General features: G+C 43.1%; 1 protein-coding gene across 1 annotated transcript in view; it reads right to left on the bottom strand.

The window, feature by feature from the left end:
* Positions 1 to 23922, bottom strand: part of BRINP2 (BMP/retinoic acid inducible neural specific 2) — a 284489-nt gene that overhangs the window by 170110 nt on the left and 90457 nt on the right. The window lies entirely within an intron of this gene.

Here is a 23922-nt window from a genome sequence, read left to right as displayed (position 1 = left end):
CACACAAGGAGCTAGCCATGTCGTTACAGTCACATGTATATTTGCACCATAAGGTTTCCAGTTATCTTATGATTCCCCATGAAGAGTAAAAATGTGTACACACAAATAATTGAGCTGAAGACATTTTTCATTTAGATTATGCACTTATATAATGCTATTAATTAAATTTTTCAGCACTTTACAGACATTAGCATCATACTGTCCCTAATGGGGCTCACAATCTAAGTTCCCTATGAGTATATCTTTGGAGCATGGGAGGAAACCCACACAAACACAGGGAGAACATACTAACTCCATGCAAATGTTGTCATTGGTCAGATTTGAACCTAGGACCCCGGCGCTGCAAGGCACCAGTGATAACCACTGAGCCACCATGCTGCCCACAATGACCACATGACCATATGACCACATGACCGTGTGATCCTAAACTCTATTGATGTTTGGAAAAGAACCAAGACTGTCCACCTGGAGGCCCCTGAGGCAGCTTTCACACTATCAGACCTAGTTCACACTTCAGTGATTTGCATCAGCGACTGAGCTAAAACCAAGTGTGGGTCAAAAACACAGAAAAAGTGCAAATCTTCTCATTATACATTATCTGTGTGTAGGCTCCTCTCTTAGTTTTGGCTCGCAAGCACTAATGGAAATCACTGACAAAACTCTGACCAAGTTACTAAAGTGTGAACTAGGCCTCAGTGATTTGGTCAGTCTTTGTTCAGTGATTTGCATCAGCAACTGTGAGCCAAAACCAAGTGCAGGTCAAAACGAATGGAAATTAAACACTGATCACATCATTGACTGTGTGAGGGCGGCCTGAAAGTGGAGCATGTAACCTTATCGGTAGTGGCGGCCTGAAAGTGGAGCATGTAACCTTATCAGACAGTGGCGGCATATCCTAGTGATATCTTGCAACTGTCTAAGTCCCAGAGGGCACACTGCACATGCGCAGCCGGCCTACATTAATTTTTTATGGGGCCTCCGAAAATAGCGCTGGCTTGGCTATTTCCGTCGGCCCCATAGAAATGAATAGGAGCGGTGGCCATGCAAGTGCAGTGTGATCCCGTTCATTTCTATGGGGATTCCGAAAATTGTTTTAGAGATAAGTGCGGGACTTGCACCTATCAGACAATGGGGGCATATCCTAGCGATATGCCACCATTGTCTGAGATGGGAATACCACTTTAATGATTACTAGGAACCTCAGATACTTAAGCACCTGGCCAACAGCCACAGGTCCCCTCCTGAACTCAACTGTATCAGCGTCATCAGTATGGTGGTATGCCTTGGTGATATTTTATTCTGCACTATGGTATTTGGTTCTGCTGGGGAGGTATTTTGTGTTGCACTACGGTATTGCTGGCCCCGCCTACTTCTGTTTTCCCTGCCTACTTGTGTTGCCCCCCTCTTCTGTCAGTTTAGACTCGCTTTCAACATAGGGCCACTTTTATTTAATTTTTTTCCAGGGCTACTTTAATTTCCCAGTCCGTCCCTGTCTGAGGTAACACATGGTGGCAAAGAGAACTAAGCTCACTGCAGTGGCTCTCAGCTATCAATCGTATGGTCAGTTCGAGGGGGGAACCTAATAGATAATATAGAAAAAGGATTGTTGTGAACAAACAAAACCTCTTCCATAGTTTAGTTAACCAAAATATTCTCTTTGTTTTAGTAAATATTTGCCATAAAACAAAAACATTTCTGAAGCATCTTTTCTTATAACCCTGGTTTGTGGTTTCTTGGTCATTCCTCCTAGAAACTTTGGAATAAATTGACAGATATGTGTCAACTTGTGAAAAGGGCGTGTTCCTGCACGCACATTATAGGAACCCCCCCCAAATAAATAACTAAATAAGTTGGTACCAATCAATTGTCAATATATTCATAAATTTCTACGAAGAATGGCACAAGATGAAGTCCTAAGAGGAGATGCCATTTCCAACTTTCCAACAGGTCCTCTATGAGTAGATTAGACCTTGAAGCCTTTCAGATGCTCCTCATGAGATTTTGCAGTTGCTCTTAGCACATGATCCTTTGCTGTGCTCAAGTAACACAGAGGTGAACACAGCTCAACGGATATTCAGAAACAGATTAACATAAATCACAGCTTATTACGCAAAACCATAAAAGCAATAAGGCTAGTCGCAGAGGTGCCACTATCATTTGGCAGCATGAAGTAGATGCCTCAAGCAGCAGCAGTTTGGAAGGCAGCAAAATTAAGCAAGTTAATTACGAAATAATAATTTTCTCGCTGTAAATTAGGGATGCACAACTTGTGCACTGAACTAATGATGATTTAAGGGCCAGTACACAAAAATGTAACATATTAAATATTTTATAGAGGCCCGCACTTTGTAGTAATAAAATATACCTCTGCGTCCAAGGCTACACGGGGCTGCTTTCATTAAAACCCTGCTTGAAAAAAACATTTTTCTAGCAAAAAGAAAGCCTACTTCTGTGCGCCTCCGGTAATTAACTATTGCTGTTTTTTTCATTTTTTTTTTTCAGGGTTATGACACAATTGCACTGTGCTATTGATCTCATATATACAGTATATACTTATATATAAACTACATGCAAATATCACAGCAACTGATATCATAGGGTTCTGAAAACCCATCTAAAAGCTTTGTGGACCCTTTAACCCTAATGTCCCCAACCTTTTGTATGTTGAAAGCCACTAGTGTTGAGCGAAGTGACTTTGGATGAAGCATCCGAAGCTGCTTCGCTGAACAGTAAAAGCCACATTAAAGGGGTAGTCCAAGTTATATTTATTGATGACCCTTCCTCAGGACACGTCATCAATATCAGATCGGCGGGGGGGATCTGACACCCGGCAAGCACGCCGATCAGCTGTGCATAGGAACGAGCCATCCCGTTGGGTGTAATTACACCTGCTCACTGCTGCGGATTCGACGGCGAGCAGTTAATCAATAAAGAGGAGGCAGCGCTGGCACAGCGCACACTTTCTCTTCAAACAGCTGATCGGCGGGCTTGCCGGGTGTCGGACCCCCGCCAATCTAATATTGATGACCTGTCCTGAGGATAGTGTACAAATAATGTTGTAGAGCAGCACAAAACGGACCTCATCGACCAATTCCGGAATGCATCAGCCGCAACAAGACCGCAGATCCACAGCAGTCCACAGAACAGCAGGAAAAAGAAAGGATCACAGCAGCATATCCGGTGTGTCTTTTATTGAAGCCTTGAGTGCATACAGTACACACTCAAGGCTTCAATAAAAGATACACTGGATATGCTGCTTTTTCCTGCTATCCTGAAGATAGGTCATCAATAAATATAACTTAGACTACCCCTTTAGGCTTTCAGTTAAGGTCCGGAGCAACAGACAATTCAAAAATAGAGGAGAGAAATTTTGAATGTGGAGAAATAAAAAACATGAAGTTGAAAACATTTGCTGATAAATATTTTAGTGTGGAATTTAACACAAGTATTATATACCATCCACATTGGCACTGTCTGGTGGTAAATCTAGGACAGGTCTTCAACAACGTCAACTGGTCAGAACTAGAAATGAGCGCAGTTATCAGAAATTCGATTCGGCTGCTTTGTGAATTTCATGAAGAAATTCAGTTCGTGATTAATTACTTTGTGAAGAAGCGCATTTCTTTGTAAGTAGCAGGCACAATGACGGGAAACGGCGATCGCACCTCCCTCCCATCATTGAACCGCTCAGATTCCGAGTTGATCGCTGATCGGAAAGACCTACTGAGTTCAGAGCTTCCAGCTTCAGGCTATATTGTTGCTTCCATTTACAGTGCACAAAATTCCAGGGTACACTCCTTGTGTAGGTGGCAGCAGCCTTCAGCATCTGTTCTGCCTCCAGCAGAGGGAGATTCATTTCAGTTCACGTCTATTTCATTTCTAATTCTTTCTGCTGCAATCTCTGTATTCCTGTAGTTATTAGCTAGGTAACAGCACCATCCAGCGGTGGTAAGAATGTATTCAACCTTGTTAATAAAGATTCTTGCTTTGTGGGAGGTGCTAGGCAATTGTGGGTAGTGCAATGCATTCTGGGAAGAAGCAGCCCCAGTCTTCAGTCTACATACAGACTACAAGACATCAGCAGAGCTGTTCCATGCAGTTCTCCTTCTTAAACTCCACCATCTTTGTGCAAGTATATCTGGTGAGTGAGATCTACCTTGTTTCAGGGACATTATGTTATGCAGAGCTGTTTAGCTAGGTATAAGTGTCTCTCAGGGAGTTATTTCTGTTAGCTAGACATGCATTTCTATGTATAGGCAGCCATTTTGGACATGTGCTTTCTCTGTTAACGTTATATTACATGCAATCTATGCTGTATGCTTATACATGCTATGCTTTATTCTTATACATGTCATTTGTATTCTTGTAGTTTTACCAATTGATCACACATCAATTCACAATCCTGTTGACCGATAAACAAGTTAGACTACAGAAAACAGTCCTCTCCTTTGGAAGACAGAATGGTTTATACTGAATGTCAGGACTGCACACTGTGTGAACGTGTATGAAGACAGAACAGCACCTATAGTGGCGGTTGATGTACACAAATACAAGTTCCCGTTGACCAGATACAACTTTACATTGGTGCCATATCACTGGAATATGCCACCAATGTCAGATAGATAGATAGATAGATGAAGTTTCACCTTTGGGACCAGCACCTATATCTAGAATGGAGAGAGCACTGCGCCTGTGAGGTCGCCCTCCTTTCATTCTTATGGGAGTGCTGAAAATTGCCAGGCCCGTGCACTCAGCTATTTTCAGAAGTCCCATAGAAATTAATGTAGAGCGCACTCTGCAATCACGGTCGCTGCTCCTTCACGTCTATGGAACTGCCAGAAATAACCGAGCCATTGCTCGCCTATTTTCAGCACTTCCCTAGAAAAAGATAGCAGCCACGCATGCGCAGTGTGCTCTTATTCACTTTAGGAGCTCCGTTCTAGAGATAGGTGCAGGTCTCAGAGGTAGGACCCGCACCTATCTGATATTGGAGGCATATCCTAGCGATGTGTCACTAGTGTTTGAGGGTGAGACAATATTTTTAAGTTGTATCTGATCAAGGGGAACTTGTGTGTGTATGCCGCAGCCACCTACAGTAGGTGCGGAAGGCTGTTGCCCCTTCAAAATGAGTGTACCTTGGAATTGTGTTATGCATTATAAATGGAGGCAACAACCCAGAGCCTAAAGCTACAAGCTGTGCACTCAGTGTGTCTTTGCTTCTGAAGCATGATATGTCGTCCTCTCTTCCCCCAGTGCTCAAGCCTGTGCTCCTGCATTTCCTTCCACCCTCCTTCTCTCATACTGAAATTTATGTGCAAGCTGAGTTTTATGTGGGGAAAAAAAAATGCATCTCAGAGGTGAGAGAACCCCTACATGACAGAAACATTGTCTTATCTTATCTTGTCTCCTGTTTCAATTTATAAAGCTGGAAGGACTATTTTCTGCATCATCATACATTTGCATGTGAAGGAATAAAAATGGATTTCACTATTGTTAAAATGAGTATGCCCTGGAATTGTGTCGTGGACTATTAGGGGTTGAAGAATCCTTTTGGGTGGCACCTCCGAATTGTTCATGGTGTGTGGATCCACATCTCCTCACGATTCCGCTTATAATAGACAGATCTGTCACACAATGGACCCTGATGGCATCTGTTGTGGTCCACCATCACTGATGGTATCTGTTGTGGTCCACCATCAATTTCCCCCCCAAAAAATAGCATACCAGGCAAGCTATTTTTTCCATCAAATTCAATGAAAACTGCAATGAAGAGCGTTCCACACAGATGTAAATGCAGCCTTCCGAACAAGCATGTCATGAAAAGTAGATTATGAACATAGAGGCAATTCAGAAATCGGACACAGTGAAACTTGAACCTCCCAATCGACTTAAAAGGGTTATTCAACCTCTATAATGCCTCCCCAAATGTCCAAGCCCCTCATACAGTGGCGGGGACGAGTCTCCCTAGCAGGGAGATTCAGCAGGTTCGAGCAGGAGTGAGGTAAGTACAATCTGTGTGAGGGGCCTGGGCATTTGGGGAGGCATTATAGGGGTTGGATAACCCCCCGTAACTCCCAAAAATATATATACTACTTTTACCTATACAATATATCCAATGCCTGAAAGGCATCTTGAAGCTATAATTATTACTGCATACATCTTAAATTTGTCTATTAATGTATTGACTATTCTTCTTCCTGCTAAAACTGTGCAGAAACCTTTGAGGTAAGGAAGCAATTCATTTTTCATGTAATAATTTATGCGATCGTTTTAGAGAGACGAGCACTCTATATGGCTGCGATGTCTAGACATGTAGTGTGAGCTCCTCTGCTGCTGCGGTAAAAATAGTCACAAGTGCAGCACTGATGATATGACGTCCGCAGAATTTTATTCACATCTTGCGTAAATATCTGCCTACTATCCACTGAGGGAAATTAAATGCAAAAGGGAGGTGGGGGCGGGGTGGAGAAATGGGGAAAACAATGAGGCAGATAATGAAAAAGAAATTAGAGGTGTAAAGTAGGTGAGAATGAGACACGTGCACAACAGGTTGGGACCATAAATGAGGTGTGTGATATCTGATTCTGCTCAAATTATCATAATTATTTAATGAAACTGATCTGCCAGGTCTACCATAAAAAGAAAGGACAGAAAAGAGGGGGTGATGCTTGTTTTCGATGATTCAAGTGTTTTCATGACTTAGGCTACTTTACACTAGCAGTTTTTACTCGATACGGCAGGGTTCAGCAAAAACGCATCCGTTACTGATAATACAACCGCCTGCATCCGTTTTGAACTCCATTGAAAGTCAATGGGGGACAGATCCGTTTTTTTTTGTGTCAGATTGTGTGAGAGAAAACATATCCGTCCCATCGTTTTGCGCCGCATCCCAGGACGGTAAGAAAACTGCAGCATGCTGCGGTTTGCTCTCCGGTATGAGAACGGAACGGAAGGCATTTTGGAGCACTCCGTTCTGTTCAGTAAGGTTTTGTCCCCATTGACAATGAATGGAGACAAAGTGGAGGCGTTTTCTTTCCAGTATTGAAACCCTATGACGGATCTCAATACCGGAAAATAGAAATGCTAGTGTGAAAGAAGCCTAGACTGTTTATTGCCGCAAGGACTCATAGACAAAGCCGGAGAGTCCTTCTTCCTCAACACACATATTGTACCCCAGAGTGGGCACTACCATCTTTATACCCAGCTACTGTCTTTGCTAGTTAACAATACACACTATCTTTGTGCATTCCTTTCCAGGTCTTCTCATTCACTGTCATTCACTGTCCTATCCCAGCAGGTTGTAGTGTATCTGTAGTGTACCTTTAGATATAATGGAACTGACCATTCGCCCCCCCCTTTCTTTTAGGTAGAAGTGGGCTACTTCCGCTTCCCACCAAGGGAGGGGATGCAGAGGAAGGAATTAGTTGAAGTTTAGAGTCCAACAGAACAAGACATGGCGCAGTGAGGGAAGCGTTCCTCCGCTCCTGCTGCAGGAACCTCTGGGAGCAGCTGGCAGAGCACCCGCTCCGTGCATTATCCAGTACTAAGAGACTTCATTAATGAGTAGAGGAAAAACGGGCAAAAGACACCCTCCTCAGCAAACTGTATTGAAGCCAAAGCCAGTTAGGAATGAGAGCAGCATTTAGAAGGACTGCCACCATATTGCTTACTGCTGCAACCAAGTAATGGAGAATTTCACTAAACCCTTTGAAACCGATTGCATTGTCAAGTAAACATGATTGAAACGTTCCCAAGTCTGGACTTCCCTTTATTCTCCAACTCCATCTCTGCAATAGAGACTGACCCCTAGGAAGTGTCAGCCTGAAGGTAGGAGCACCATGACACAAACAGTGGGCTACAGTATACCACTTGGCATCCTACACTCCAGGACTACTTCTTCTCTGAGGGAGCAGCCCACTGCACACACATGCAGTGATTGACAGCATTTCCTGTATGAGTTTTTAGAAACAAGACTATTGACAACTTTGACATGTAGAAACTAGATCAAAGCAACGCCACACTATATATTTCTAAGCTTAGCACCCCCCGCTCTCTATCATCTTCTGATAAATAACAAACAAAACTAGTTCATGAAAATATTAACCAGATTAGAGATGAGCGATTTGCTCAAAATTTGGTGGAATCAGTCGAATCTCTCTCTCTTTCAAATCAATTTGCTAATTTATTTTTATTTTTTTACATGGAATTTGGTGCGGACACCACCTCCCAATGCTTTCAGAGGGATGCCATGCTGCAGTTCATTTATTTCTATGACATGGTCTTTCTTGGCAAGGTGTCCATGCGGAAATGACTGGAAACCACAGAGCAGCTAAACCACGATTGGGTCGTCTGCATTCATATTCCAAACCTACAACAGAAACCAGAGGATTTGTGCCATGAAATCCACTGTGGATTTTGACAAAAGCAACATCCACCTTGTGAACTTACCTTCACATTCAGTGTATCTGCAGATTATTGCTTTCTGCTTTACCGCAAATCCAACAGAGAGCTGCTTTAAATTCTCCATTTGAATGGAGAGATAACTGCTACAGATAGAGTCATCCGAGATACTTTCTGATGGATTCACACAAATTCATTGAAAAGGAGAAGCAAGAGTCGGCAGACACAATGAAACTGAAAGCTGTTAAGGAACATCTGTTTAAATTTTTAATAAAGACCAATTAAAAAAAAAAAAGATTTTTAGCCCAAAATAAGTAGAAGGCAATCATGAAAATGATCATCAAAATTTGCCACCAACGGTCTCTATAGCCTTTAAAGGGGTTTTCAAAGATTCTGTTGTAGATAGGTCATCAATGTCAGATTGTCAGGGGTCTGACACCTTGGAACCCTGTCGCTTAGCTAGGCCAGCTGCATCACGTCCATCAATCGTGTGTCCTCGGCATAGCTCGGTCCCATTAAGTAAGTGGGGTTGAGCTGCAGTGCCAAGTTTGGCTGCTATACAATGAATGGTGCTGTGCATGGTTAGCCGCAGGGAGGCTGGTGCACTGCATTTTCCTCAAAAAGCTGATTAGAGGAAATCTGGGATTTGGATGTCCTTTAAAGTGGTTGTCTGACATTTTGACATTGATGGCCTCTCCTCAGGATAGATCATCAATATCTGATCCATAGGGGTGTGACTCCCGTGACTCCCGTAAATCAATTGTTTGAAGAGTCCTCTGTGCTCTGGTGATTGCTGCAGCCTCCTCACAGCATACCAAGCACAGTGCATTCTATTGTATTGTGGTTGTGCTTGGTATTGCAAGCCAAACCCACTCACTTGAAAAGGACTGAGCAGCACCTAGGCCATGTGACCGATGAACGTGACGTCACTATTCTAGGAATAAGCCTTGACACTCACCAAAGCGCTGCAGCCTTTTCAAACAGCTGACCAGTGGGGGTGCCAGGCAGACTCCATGCCAATCTGATACTGATGATCTATCCTGAAGATAGGTCATCAATATCAGAATATATCATTATAAGCTGAAGAAGGACTGCAATTAATTTTACGAGGCCTGAGTGAACATGCCCCCCCCACAAAATAAAAAAAAGCTCTGCCCCCCAGTATCTATCAAACATCAATTCTTTTTAAAAACTGCCTTTCTTTGTTCTCATTGAGCCCCTTTTCCATCTCCATAAAGTCTTCTCTGCTCAGTCCCCCACCCAGCTTTGTTCTCCTCATCTTCCTGTGCTCCTCGCAGCCAGTCTCATTTACTGGTAGACGTCATCTTGACTGGAAAGTGTTTTTATTTGAACTGAACCAGAATTTGCATGAGCAAACATGATGGAGAAGCTCTTCCTGAGGATTGCCCCTAGTCAGGTAAATGACCTTTTCTTCTCCTAAGGACACAGGTCCTATTTGTGAGTAGTGATGAGCGGGAGGTGCCATATTCGATTTCGGCAAAATTTGCGAATATTCGTCATTTTTCTAGTTATCGCGATTATTATGCGATTTAAATAATCACGCATTACGATTGTAACTTAAGGCTGCTTTCCTATTGGTTTGATATCTAGAATTAGCGAAGATGACGAATGTATTCGTCATATTCCTCTAAACGAAGATAACAAAGTATTCTCCATCTTCGTTTTAGCTACCTACTCGTCAACTTCGCTAATTCTAGCAATCAAATAGGAAAGTTTACTATAGAGACAGCTAAGTTTAATTCGCTAGCGATTATATTACTTTGCTTTTTTTTTTATAAATAGAATAATTATAATATTGATAATTATTATAATTATTCTATTTATTAAAAAAAAGCAAAGTAATATAATCGCATAGCGAATTAAACTTAGCTGTCTCTATAGTCAACTTTCCTATATGATTGCTAGAATTAGCGAAGTTGATGAATAGGTAGCTAAAACGAAGATGGAGAATACTTTGTTATCTTCGTTTTGAGGAATATGACAAATACATTCGTCAACCATAGTAAACAAGGTCCAAGTTGAAATCGCAATTTGATTATTATAACTTGAATTAATCGAATTGCGATTTCAACGTAATTCTCAAATCCGACAGTACATTCTAGTATGGAGACGTTCCCATGGTGATAGGGACGCTCCATGAGCACGGAAGTCGGCAGAAGCGACAACGGGCACTGATTGGAGCAGCCAGGAAGCCAGGAATCCTAAGGACAGGTTATGAACTACTTTAGGGAAGTGGGAAACAAAAAAATATAACAATAAAAAAAAAAAAAAAAAAAAGAATATTCGATATATCAAATTTATAGCACTATACTTGAAATATTCGCAAATTAGCGGTGCAGATATTCGCTTAAAAAATTTGATATTCGAATATTCGCACTCAGCGCTATTTGTGAGCTTATAACTGGACAGTCCCTGTTTTCACAGAAAATCATGATTTGAATGCATTAGCATACAGAAAAGAAATCATATAGAATTAATAAAAATGTATGTATTGACTAATTTTTAAGACCAGCCATACTGTAACTATTATACATTATCTATGAATATTAAATAGAAACTATGGTTATTACTAATTATTAGGGGCATAAACAGAAATCACAAGGTCCCTAATATATCTAAATAGGGGAGTCTGTTTTCTAAATAATACATTTCTGGTTGCCTGTAGCTACCACTAGGGGGGAGACTAATTGCACCTGGATTTACAAAGCTAATACTAACCTCTGTATACATTGAGCTCCCCCTAGTGGTGCCAAGGTACCTCTGTAGATATTATTTAAAGGTATTTTCCCAGAATGACAACTTATTTATCACCTATCCACAGATTTCTGCCATGGAGTCCATCTCAAGGATGGGGGTCCCTTGTCACCCGCTTGAGTACACTGGCGGTTGAGCATATTGGACTGCTGAAGATAGCTCACAAAAGCCACCTAGATTTCTGAGTAAAGTTGTCACTCCGGGACAACCCCTTTAATGAAAAAAGTAAAACATTCATATTAGACTTCTGTAAAAAAAAAAATATGTAAAAGAAAACCAACAGAATATCTTTAAAGGGGCTTACTGGGACCCCGATATTGATGGCCTTATCTTATTGAAGCAAAGCTAAAAAACCCCTTAACAATGAAGACATAAGAAATAATGCAGTTCTAATGAGTTGCCTCTCCATAGCCTCTCCATAGCCTCTCCGTGTGGTCATACTGTAACACATTCCTACATGTCGAAAAGTGATGCAGGGTCATCATAAAACTTAAAGGGGCTTCTTCACCTGAAACATTGGTGGCATATTGCTAGGATATGCCCTCAATGTCAGATAGAGGTGGGACCCATATCTATCTCTATAATGGAGTTTATAAAGTGAACAAGAGTGCATCGAGTATGCACGGCCCCCCTCTATTTCTATGGGCGTCTCAAAAATAGCCGAGCACTGGCTGGGCTATTTCCAGAAGTTCCATAAAAGTGGACGGAGCAGTGGCCATGCTTGGGCTGCTGTGTGCTTATCTTTCATTTCTAAGGAACTGACGAAAATAGCCTATATCCTAGAGATACGGTATAGCCTATATCCTAGAGATATGGTATAGCCTATATCCTAGAGATACGGTATGCCACCAATGTTTCATGTGAGGCAACTCCTTTAAGAAAACCAATGTAAAGACATTGATAAATCCGCCCCAATGTGTCTCAACCTGCAGAAGTTGCTTTGTGTGACCTAGATTGTGCAACCCAATTGAGCCAGTGTTGCATGACAAAAGTTGAGTCTACTGTAAGATCCTCACCTGTCTCGCACTCCGGTGTGACTAAAAAGGGTCCTTGTGGAGCTGCGGGACAGGTTACGCATGTCTCCATTGATACACCAGCTCCAACTCCTTTGCGAACTGACGCGGGGATGCGTTCGCGTGTTCGCTGGAGGGGAAGACTGCATGGCTTTCGGGGAATAGCTTGGCCGGGCTAGTGGCAGTACGCTGCAGCCGAGCTTGCCTCCGGTGCCTGTTACGGATTCCATTCCGGTGTCCATGTCGACGCGCTCGCGCACTCTCGCAGAGCCTGTCGTGCATCCGCATTTACATTCGGAAACGGGTTCGCAAGGGGATACGCGGTTGCGCGTACGCGCTTCTTATGCGCTTCGCCGACCAGCGAAGGGAATAGCACCTGGCCGGAAGTTCAAAGCAGATTAGGGGGCCGGCATTGGTCTAATTGACTAATAACCGACCAAAGCCTTGTACACAGGTGTAGGGCAGGATCATGACCTATGGGGAGTGGACACTTGGCGCCCTGGGATTTGTTAGCAGGCACATAAAAGGTTGCCTCCCAGGTTGGTCAGTGCCCACTGTTATCTTCCCTCATCCAGGTGCAGGTCAGTACTGCTCGCTACTGACTGAAGTTTGCTTGGACTTTGTCCGTTCCAGTGGGACCCATGATTTTCTGTGTCGTATCCATTCACTTGGCAAGTTACACAAGGACACGGATCGGGACTACTCCTGGCTTCCCTTTCTTTTGTTTGCCTGATATTAGCTCCAGTGAAGTTTTGCTTGGACTTTGTTTATTTTGTAAATAAACCCCTTGACTTCATCTTCACTGGTCTGTTTTGTTGGTGCCTTGCATTACATCTACCATGTGTAACTACGGTAGTAGTAAAACTTGAAAAATAACAACAACAAAAAATCTAAAAACTTCAGCCGTTCTCCACTAATGTGCCTATTGGTTCACATTTCAATATGAATCACTTGTAACAGGCTACACACAGAGGAGACAATGTAAATCTCGGTTACAGTCAATTTTCTGTATTCGTCTGAGCTCTCGTGAGAGGCTTGCGAATGTCTGTCTGAAAATCAATGTGCAATATAATCAGAGTTTATGGCGGATCAATGTTATTTTTCTGCTCATTTGTATAACCTCTCAACCTCTATTTGTAAGCAGACACCATCTTGAAATCAAAATATCCTGAAGCGTCAAAAAGGAAAGAAAATCCATCTCTCTTATCCTGACTGCAGCACTCCATGCGCTTGTCAGCTCTCCTGACATGTCTGCTTTAGGAAATACTAGTATTTTGGAACTTTTCGTTGTGCCATTCAGCTGTTATTCCTCCTAGAAATGTATGTCTAAATTGACACCTGGGTGGTACCATTAACTTTAACAGAGGGGTGTGGCAATATACAGCCTTAGGCCTAGTTCACACGAAAGTATGGCTTTTATAGTTTTTTGCGGTCCATTTTTCACGGATCCGTTGTTCCGTTTTTGAGTTCCGTTGTGTTTCCGTTTCCTTTCCGTTTTTCCTTTCGGCTTTTCCGTATGCCATGTACAGTATACAGTAATTACATAGAAAAAATTGGGCTGGGCATAACATTTTCAATAGATGGTTCAGAAAAAACAGAACGGGTACGGAAGACATACGGATGCATTTCCGTATGTGTTCCGTTTTTTTTGCGGACCCATTGACTTGAATGGAGCCACGTAACGTGATTTGCGGCCAAATATAGGACATGTTCTATCTTTCAACGGAACGGAAAAACGGAAATACGGAAACGGAATGCATACGGAGTACATTCCGTTTTTTTTTTGCGGAACCATTGAAATGAATGGTTCTGTATACGGACTGTATACAGAACACAAAAAAAGGCCCGTACACGCGCAAAAAAAACGTTTGTGTGAACTAGGCCTCATGCACTCAAACATTTTTTGCGTTCCGTATAAGGGCCGTATTTTGATTCTATTCATTTCAATGGGTCTGCAAAAGATGCGGACAGCACTCTGTGTGCTGTCCGCATCCGTTGCTCTGCTCCATGGGACCGCAAAAGTCAGTTTTGCGGACAAGAATAGGCATTTCTATAATGAGCCTCCTGTTCCGTTCTGGAAATTGCGGAAGGCACACGGGCGGCATACATTTTTTTGCGGATATGCAATTTGCGGACCGCAAAAAACGGTGCGGTCGTGTGCATGACCCCTTAGGGCTTGTTCACATGAATGTGAAGTTTTTTGCGGTCTGCAAATTGCCGATCCGCAAAAAACACGGATGCCGCCTGTGTGCCTTCCGCAGTTTGCGGAACGGATGGCCCTTTATAAAAATGTCTATTCTTGTCCGCAAAACAGACAAGAATAGGACTAGAGTCATCATTTTTGCGGGGCCACGGAAAGGAGCAATGGATGCGGAGAGAACACGAAGTGCTGTCCACATCTTTTGGGGCACTATTGAAGTGAATGGGTCCGCACCCAACCGCCAAAAATGCGGCTCGGATGTGGAACCAAACTATGGTCGTGTGAATGAGCCCTTAAGGCTGTGCTGGCCGTTCAGTGCATTGGGGTCCTCAGTTAGTGGTCCCCAATGCAAGGGCAGCACCCGTGCAGTTTCCGCAGACGGACACCAACCTATTCAACTTGAATGGGTCCATGATTTGTCCGCAGCGCAAAAAAATAGAACATGTTCTATTTTTTTTGCTGTCCAGAACCACAAAGAGAAACCCCTGGGGTTTCGTGCCTCCGTTCCGCACTGCACCTTCTGGATTGCTGACCCATTCTCTCCTCCTATGATCTTAGTTTCAAAAACTGCATAAAAAAAACCTGAACTAGTGTCAGCACGAGTGTGAGTGAACGCATGTGCGTTCCTGCAGCATATCTCATTGCGGATTTTGGCGCAGATTAGATGCGGCTTGCTGCAGATCTCACCCTTCTGTTGAAAAGGGTGAAATCTGCAGCTAAAACCGCAAACATAATTGACATGCTGCAGATTAGGAAATCCGCAAACTGTACATGAGATTTGTGTAACCTCATACACTTTGCTGGTACTGTAATACTCCGCGTTTTTTCCGCTTGGGAATCTGCTCAGAAAAAAACGCATGTATTCCACAATGTGTGCATGTGGCCCTTCACACGTAGGTTTTTCTGCACTTTTCAATTTTTTGTGTAATTTTTTTTGCACAAAGGCCAGCTTTAGATGTTAGCTGAAGGTCTAGGGCAGGGATTGGCAATCTTCAGAACTCTAACTACTGTGAACTATAACTCCCAGCATGCACACTTGCTTGACTATTCTTGTAACTCCCATTAAAGTGAAAGGATGTTTCTGGGAGTTGTTGTTTCAGAAGGTTTCTATTGCCTAGGAAATATGAAACGCAGGACACCAATTTTTTTTATTTTTTTTTTTACTTTTTTCTACCTGCATTTTTGTTGATTCGGTGACTTTTGTGTCGTTTCTCTGGCTTATTTTAAAATATTGCACACAGCATGTTTAAATGGCATTAAAAAAAAAAGAAGCAGATGGCAAAAAAATGCAGCAACAAAATGCAGGTGGCCAAAAAAAAAGTGAATAGGTCCTCATCTGTGATGCGGGGTGCACAAGGCCAGTGCCCAGTGTTTTGAGGACCCGCCATAGGCGGGGCAACAGCCGTGTGCATAAGCCCTCAAACAGTGGAGGGACACACCCACAATTTGTAAACCCCCAGTCATCACATGCATAGTCATTAGGAATATCAACAATACTTTCTATGTTATGTATAAAAGTTTCAAGTCATTCGTAGAATGTTCTAGAACTGTCAAGTGTCTGGGCAGATACAGGTGAGAAAATATTCTTCTCTGTGCGCATAATTTTACCCTTTTTTTCCATCCAGTCTGACTTTGATGTATCAACCAGCGATATACATTACCATACTGTAAACGGTGACTATGAGAAATGAGAAGCAAATTATTCTGAGGATGAAGTGCAATATTCAGCTCGCACATAAAGAAAAACATCTAGAAACCAAGCTTATGTTGTACCATGGATCTAAATATTAAGACACCGGTCTTAATAACCCTGCGCTGGCGCTTGATGGGTTTAAGTTTTGTAGAGGCGCCACCCTTTACATTACTTAGGCGCATCCACTGCAGGCCTACATCTACGCCCGCTCCCTTGCTGGTGTAGATTTAGTTCATTTTCAACGCCTAAAAAAGATGAAGAAAATGATAAATGAGAAGGGCGGCCGCCCCCTCCCTTTTTTTTTTTAAACTGGCGTACGTGGAGTGAATGGGGAAAATATTGCAGTTTCCTCCGCAAATCCCCTTTGCAACTAAATATGTGACAGATATACACCAAAAATTGGCATATATCTATTCATAAATGAGCCCCTATGTATTCAGAGTATAGGATTGCAGTATTATTTCTATTACCCTTTGTCTGTGATGAGGTGAATACTATTTATGCTCTATACTGATAACCAAATGTTTTATTCAAGGCACCCAAGGAAATCTACAATTTTATAAACCATGAGACACAGACACACACATACACTTACACATACTCACACATACACACAAATACATACACACACATGCACACAAATACACACACACATACACACAAATACATACACAGACACACACATACACTCACACATACACACAAATACACACACACAGACACACACATACACTCACACATACACACAAATACATACACAGACACACACATACACTCACACATACACACAAATACATACACACACTGTGACGAAACCAACCTCGCCACGGTGTTTTGGAGGGGGCTGGTTGCCAGCCTCCTGCCTCAGGATTATGGCCCATACTAACTTTAAAGAAGACAGGCCGGCCGCACAGCTTAAATCTGTCTTTGGAATTGTATTTTGTTATGTGAGGGTACCCAGATGGCTAGTTTAATTGTATTCGTGTGGTCTGAGTGCCATTCGCCTAATGATATGCACTCAGACTTGAGCTATCTGGGAATATGTTAAATGTCTGTGGTTGCTGGGAGGGTGTGACATTGTGTGTTTAAATGGTGATGTCTGTCCTGTTGTCCCCGCATGTGTATTGGCGATCTCCCCTTTGTCCTGAGAGATAATTGGATTATCCCTCGGTTGTCTCTGGGGCAGAGAGGAGGAAACCATGATGCATTGTGGGGATATGTTGTATCTGTTCGGTGTGTCGCAGTCTCCATTCTGGTCCCCTGGGGGCGTGTCCTCCAGATGGGGACCTGCATAAATACGGGCGGGTAGCCCTCAATAAAGTGTTCCTGTTTTATCCTTCATCATGTTGAGACTGGTGTTTGGATAACTGATCAAACTGGGGGATTGCTATACGCTGAAGATTTTCTATACTCCCCTGGCATAACTACTAGCTCTTGTAAGAGCTGTTCCTGCTCTCTGGCTGTAGGAGAGGTTCACCCACTGGAGCCTGGAGCCTTGTCGTAGGTCCAGCGTGGGTGGAGGACGGTGAGACCCCAACCAAGCTGCGGCGGTTCGTGGGGTCTGCAGGGCGTACGGTGTCAAGTGGAGTGCTTGGAGTCCTCGGAAACACAAATACATACACACACATACACACACATGCACACAGACATACACATGCACATGAACACATATAAACACACATATAAACACACACATGCACAAACATACACACACATACACTCACACATACACTCACAGATACACTCACACATACACAGACATACACCCTAGATAATATGATGATGCTATATAAACCAGTAAATAAATTTGGCTCTATTCACACTTGCATTGGATTCCCCGTTGGGAATTCTATCATATTTGACGGGAAGAAGAGCGGAGGTTTTGCATTGCTCATCCTCTCAATATAGCAGAACTCAATGGACTTCATTATAAGTCTCTAGATTCTATCGGACAACATTGGTGTCATTTTTATGTTTCATTACAGAAGAGAAAAACACAAAACTTAACAGAAGTGTGAACAGAACCTTAGCAAGGTTTAATGGAGCAGGTGAGAATGTTCCCACTCAGACTTCTACTGGTTCCAAAGGGTCTGCATAAGACCTCTTTCCCCACGGGCGTGTGTGCCTCCTTGCCGTATTGCGGATCCGCAATACACTGGCGCCGTTCTGTGGGAATTCCGCATCACGGATGCAGACCCATTCAATTCAATGGGTCCACAAATCCGGAGATGCGGAATGGTGCGGAACGGAACCACGAACGGAACCCTAAGGAAGTACTACGGTGTGCTTCCGTGGGGTTTCATCCCGTACTTCCGTTCCGCAAAAAGATAGAACATGTCCTATCCTTTTGCGGAACGGTCGGATCAAGTGAATAGATCCGCGATCCGATGCGGCTGCCCCACGGACTGTGCTCGTGCATTGCGCCCGTGGAAAAGAGGCCTAAGGTGTCCATACTAGTTGGTGCTCTTCAGACGTCTCTATCACCAGGATTCACAACACAAAGCTCATGCTTAGGCCTCTTTTACACAACCGTTTTTTTTCCCGTTTTGCGGGCCGTTTTTTGCGTTCCGTATACAGTCCGTATACGGAACCATTCATTTCAATGGTTCCGCAAAAAAAACTGAATGTACTCCGTATGCATTCCGTTTACATATTTCCGTTTTTCCGTTCCGTTAAAAGATAGAACATGTCCTATTATTGCCCGCAAATAATGTTCTGTGGCTCCATTCAAGTCAATAAGTCTGCAAAAAAAAACTGAACACATACGGAAATGCATCCGTATGTCTTCCATATCCATTCCATTTTTTGCGGAGCCATCTATTGAAAATGTTATGCCCAGCCCAATTTTTTCTATGAAATTACTGTATACTGTATATGCCATACGGAAAAACGTAACGGAAACACAACGGAAAAAACGGAACAACGGATCTGTTTAAAACAGACTGCAAAACACTGAAAAAGCCATACGGTCGTGTGAAAGAGCCCTAACTCAGCACTGAAATCAATGGGGCAGTATGGAAAGATTTATACTACTACAAGGACGGGAAATATGGAAGTGTTCCAAAAGGGCACTTCAGGGCCTATTACATTACGGAATTACGGAGAGATTTGGGCTGATTTGGTAGGCCCTCACCTATGTGATATTGGAGAATGTAGTAAAGGGGTTGTGCAAGAAGTAATTTTTTTGGGGGGAGGGAGTATTGGCAACCCCACCCCACTTGGTCAGGCCTGAAAGGGAAGGAATACTTATCTGCTTCCTGTCACTGGCTCCCCGCTCCGTCTCCTCCAGACCTAAAGTAATATCAGGAAGTATTACTTTACTGAGAGAGTAGTGGATGCATGGAATAGCCTTCCTGCAGAAGTGGCAGCTGCAAATACAGTGAAGGAGATTAAGCATGCATGGGATAGGCATAAGGCCATCCTTCATATAAGATAGGGCCAGGGGCTAACCATAGTATTCAGTATATTGGGCAGACTAGATGGGCCAAATGGTTCGTATCTGCCGACACATTCTATGCTTCTATGTTTCTATGAATAACTTATTTCAGCTCGTCAGAGCCCATACATTCTAATACAGTACGGAGACAAGGAGACAAATCTCCGTACAGTATTATAACAATTTTTTTAGCAAAACGACTTCGGATGTAGCATGCAAAGTCGCTTCACTCATCTCTAGTCCTGACAAATGGTCCCATGACTTCAGTGGATCCGGTCTCCGCCCGCGGGCAGTAATTGGCTGCGGAAATGTCAAACTGGATGTTGACATCGAAGGAGTCCAGTGGAGTATCGCAGTGGGCCAAGTAGGATGGTTTGCCAAACCCCCTCTCACTGTTCTTGCACAAACCCTTTAAGGCTGCCTTCTCTGTTACAGTCAGAAGGAACAGGTACATACTGTAACTATGCAGCAGCAACTGTATTGACTGATGCCCAAATGTCTTTGCAAATCTTGAAAATTGGTTGGCTTACAAGGAAATCTCTATTAGGCCTCTTTCCCATGGGTGTGTGTGCCCCGTAGTCGTGCTGCGGCCCGAAAAATGCGGGGCGCAATACACGAACACAGTCCATGGGGCAGCCGCATCGGATCGCGGGTCTACGAACCGGACATTCCGCAAAAAGATGGGACATGTTCTATCTTTTTGCGGAACGAAAGTACGGGACGAAACCCCACGGAAGCACTCCGTAGGGTTCCGTTCCGTGGTTCCGTTCCGCACCATTGCGCATCTCCGGATTTGCAGACCCATTGAAGTTCAAATGCGGTCCGCAATACGGCAACGGGGCACATACACTCGTGGGAAAGAGGCCTTACAGTCAAAACGTTTGGGGGGGTCTTTTTGGGTGTTTGTTATAAGATAGTCATTACATGTACCGTAGCTAGAGGGAGTGAAGAAGTAGCAGTGATTAAAACCTGAGGGGGTTCCAAGACTCCTGTGAGACATACAAGAATACATGAGTAATATATTGAAATGCCACATAATAGGTAGTGGCCCTACAAATCTTAGACTGAGACCCAAGAGTATTATGTTACTCATCGGACACATAGTAGGTGGAGGCAGACCACACAACTGCTATGGTGCCTGGGGGGAGATGGGCAGCGGCCAGCACTTATCTCTTTCTTCTGTTCTAGATATGAAAATATGGCATTACATGCAAGTTCCAATAGAGGAGTTCAGTGCAAAGAGATTTTTATGACCTCAATTGCAGTCAATGGTAACTGTATAAATTCCTGTGCAATAAACTAGTGGAGGCTGCAGGCAGCCGAGGAGATGTACAGGAGGATTTATCATTATGCCAGACGTGTGAATGCGCTGAGAAGTAAGCTATTCAGAATAAGCGCCATATTCGCAAAATACCTGTTCACTCACATTAAAGTCGGATAAAGTGGGTGAGGCAGAGGGCGACTTTGTGTTATTACAGTTTTTTTAAATAAAAATTACTTTTGCTTGCTTACTGCATAAAAATACTAGGGCAGGGTAGGTTTTTCATGGATCCATTGTTCGTTTTTTTGTTTCCGTTTCCGTTCCGTTTTTCCGTTCCGTTTTTCCGTATGCCATATACATTATACAGCAATTACATAGAAAAAATTGGGCTGGGAATAAAATTTTCAATAGATGGTTCCGCAAAAACGGAACGAATACGGAAGAAATACGGATGCATTTCCGTATGGGTTCCGTTTTTTTTTTCGGACCCATTGACTTGAATGGAGCCACGGAACGTAATTTGCGGGCAATAATAGGACATGTTCTATCTTTCAACGGAATAACGGAAATACGGAAACGGAATGCATACGGAGTACAGTTCGTTGTTTTTTTTTTGTGGAACCATTGAAATGAATGGTTCCGCATACGGACCGTATATGGAACGCAAAAAAACTGCCTGTAAACGGAAAAAAAAAAAACGCTTGTGTGAAAGAGGCCTAATACTTTGCAGAAAGCCTGGTGATGGCATCAGCTTAGAAGTAATTATGGCTAACCTCCGGCACTCCAGCTGCGGTAAAACTACGACTCCCAGCATGTTCTGTTCATTTCTATGGAGTTCTGAGAACAGCCAAGCAAGTGTGCATCTTGGGAGTTGTGGTTTTACCACAGATGGACTGCTGGAGGTTAGCCATCACAGGCACAGGGTCCATTCACATGTCCGCAAAATGGGTCAGCATCTGTTACGCAATTTTGCAGAACGGGTGAGGACCCATTCATCCGCATTTGCGGATCCACACTTCCGAATCCGTGCTTCCGTTTCCGCAAAAAAATAGAACATGTCCTAATCCTGTCCGCAATTGCGGACAAATTTAGGCATTTTCTATTATAGTGCCGGCGATGTGCGGTCCGCAAATTGTGGAATGCACATTGCCAGTGTCCGTGTTTTGCGGATCGTCAATTTGCGGATCGGCAGAACACTTACGGACGTGTGAATGGACCCTTAGATTGTCCAGCTTTTTTCTTTACACATCATTTTTCTGAATTAGCCCCATGGGAAAAGGGGACGAGATTTAAAAAAAAAATAAAAAATTTAGTGACAATCATCTGACCGATCCAAAGAAGCAGATTTATTTCTTTGGTCCCTGAAGTTTTTACCTAGAAAAATATCTAGATATTCTAATGACAAACCCATTTTATGCTTCATTGCTACAAGTACGTCTGTCGTGAAAACGCATCATATCCTAATGACAAACTCATTGCTACATCTGTATTCAGTACGACCTATAGCACATAGAAATGGAGCAGAACTGGACGCGTGCGAACAATGGGAATAATGATAGCAATGAAAGTTAGGCCGTAATGCATGGTAGGAAATCTTGTATAAATCCCATTCCCGGAGAAATTAGAGGGTCACCGCTTGTTAATTCCGCATCGTTCTGGACTTGTGATAACCGAGCGATGGTCCTGCAATCTACAAGGACACCGGCCCGCTCCGTACAGATGGCGGATTGACGTAGGACAGTATGTTGACGGCAGATAAAGACTCCTTGGTCCATCTAGTCAGCCTTCTAATTAATGGCTTATTCTCAGGACAGCGCTGTGCACCTCCGCAGCACATAGAAAGGGCTCTATTGATGTGCGCTGTTGCTCTTCATCTGCTGAAAATGTGTTCTGGGCGTCCACAGCAGTTTCAGCAAAAAACATAATATTTTTAGGACCTAATGAGATTTCCATCCTTTAGGTCTGATCTTTGTCCTTGGTTTTCAATCACATCCCACCCTGCCTTGCTCTATCCTCTATGTACTCTTCCCTTTCATCCCACGTTGAAGACCTCAACCAGTTGTTTGAATCTCCTTTTCATCTTCTATATGTGATTAAAGGGGCTGTCACATTCGGATACTTTTGTAATTGGATATAATTAGAAATCTATTATAGCTACTGGGTTATTCAATTAAATCTATCTGTACAGTACCACCTGCTGTTTGCTTTTTTTTATTTATTTTTTCCCCAATTTCTCTGTCCTGTTTGCTGAGAAGGAAGCACGGGCTTAGTTCCGTCCTTTAACTGTCACTTGCAGCAGCAGAAAGGGCACCCCCCCTGAGAAAGGACGCCCCCCCCCCCCCCCCCATAAGCTGCCTGCTTGATATAAATCTAGCAGAGCAATGAATGGGGAGATCTCTGGATCCATGTGAGGGTAAGGCCTCATGCACACGACCGTTGTGTGCATCCGCGTCCGTTCCGTCATTTTTCACAGTTTAGCAAAGGTCCCATTCATTTCTATGGAGATGTGAAAAAAAACTGATAGTCCTCCGTATTTTCTCCGCGTCCCTGATCCGTGATTCCAGTCCGTCAAAAAAATATAACCTGTCCTATTCTTGTCAGTGGAAAACGGAGGACGGACCCATTCAAGTCAATGGGTCCGTCAAAAAAAAGGATGCACAACTGGTATGTCATCCGTGTCCGCGTCCGTTTTTTTCTACAAGACCTTGGTGCAATAAAATGACACTTTTCATTAACCTTCCTTTTTTTTCCCCGTCAGACAAAAAAAAAGGAAGACACAAGGAAACACAACTGAAGCAAAATCGGACACGGACCACTGAAACCAAATCACTGACAGTGAAAAAACACTGTCGTGTGCATGAGGCAATAGAAAGAGGTGGTCATGGGCTAGATTATGTATTATTTAATTTTTTACATTATTGATGGGATAACCCGTTTTTATGCATGTATGATGTCGTGGAGCTGTGCGGGGTGCACCATCAACTTGCACATCTAATGTAACAGTTTGCTGTTTTGCATGCAGATTACATTCAACCCAAGTACTAAAATATGTAAATAACTGCATAAAGTGTTGCAAACATATCAATCCTGTAATTATTAGGGCTGTTTCTGCTATCAGTCAAAACAGCAAAGCTGACAACACAA

This window comes from Bufo gargarizans, chromosome 7 (assembly GCF_014858855.1).
Source record: "Bufo gargarizans isolate SCDJY-AF-19 chromosome 7, ASM1485885v1, whole genome shotgun sequence".
NCBI lineage: Eukaryota > Metazoa > Chordata > Amphibia > Anura > Bufonidae > Bufo > Bufo gargarizans.
The sequence above is the reverse complement of the archived record's forward strand: the minus strand, read 5'-3'. Positions and strand labels throughout refer to the sequence as shown.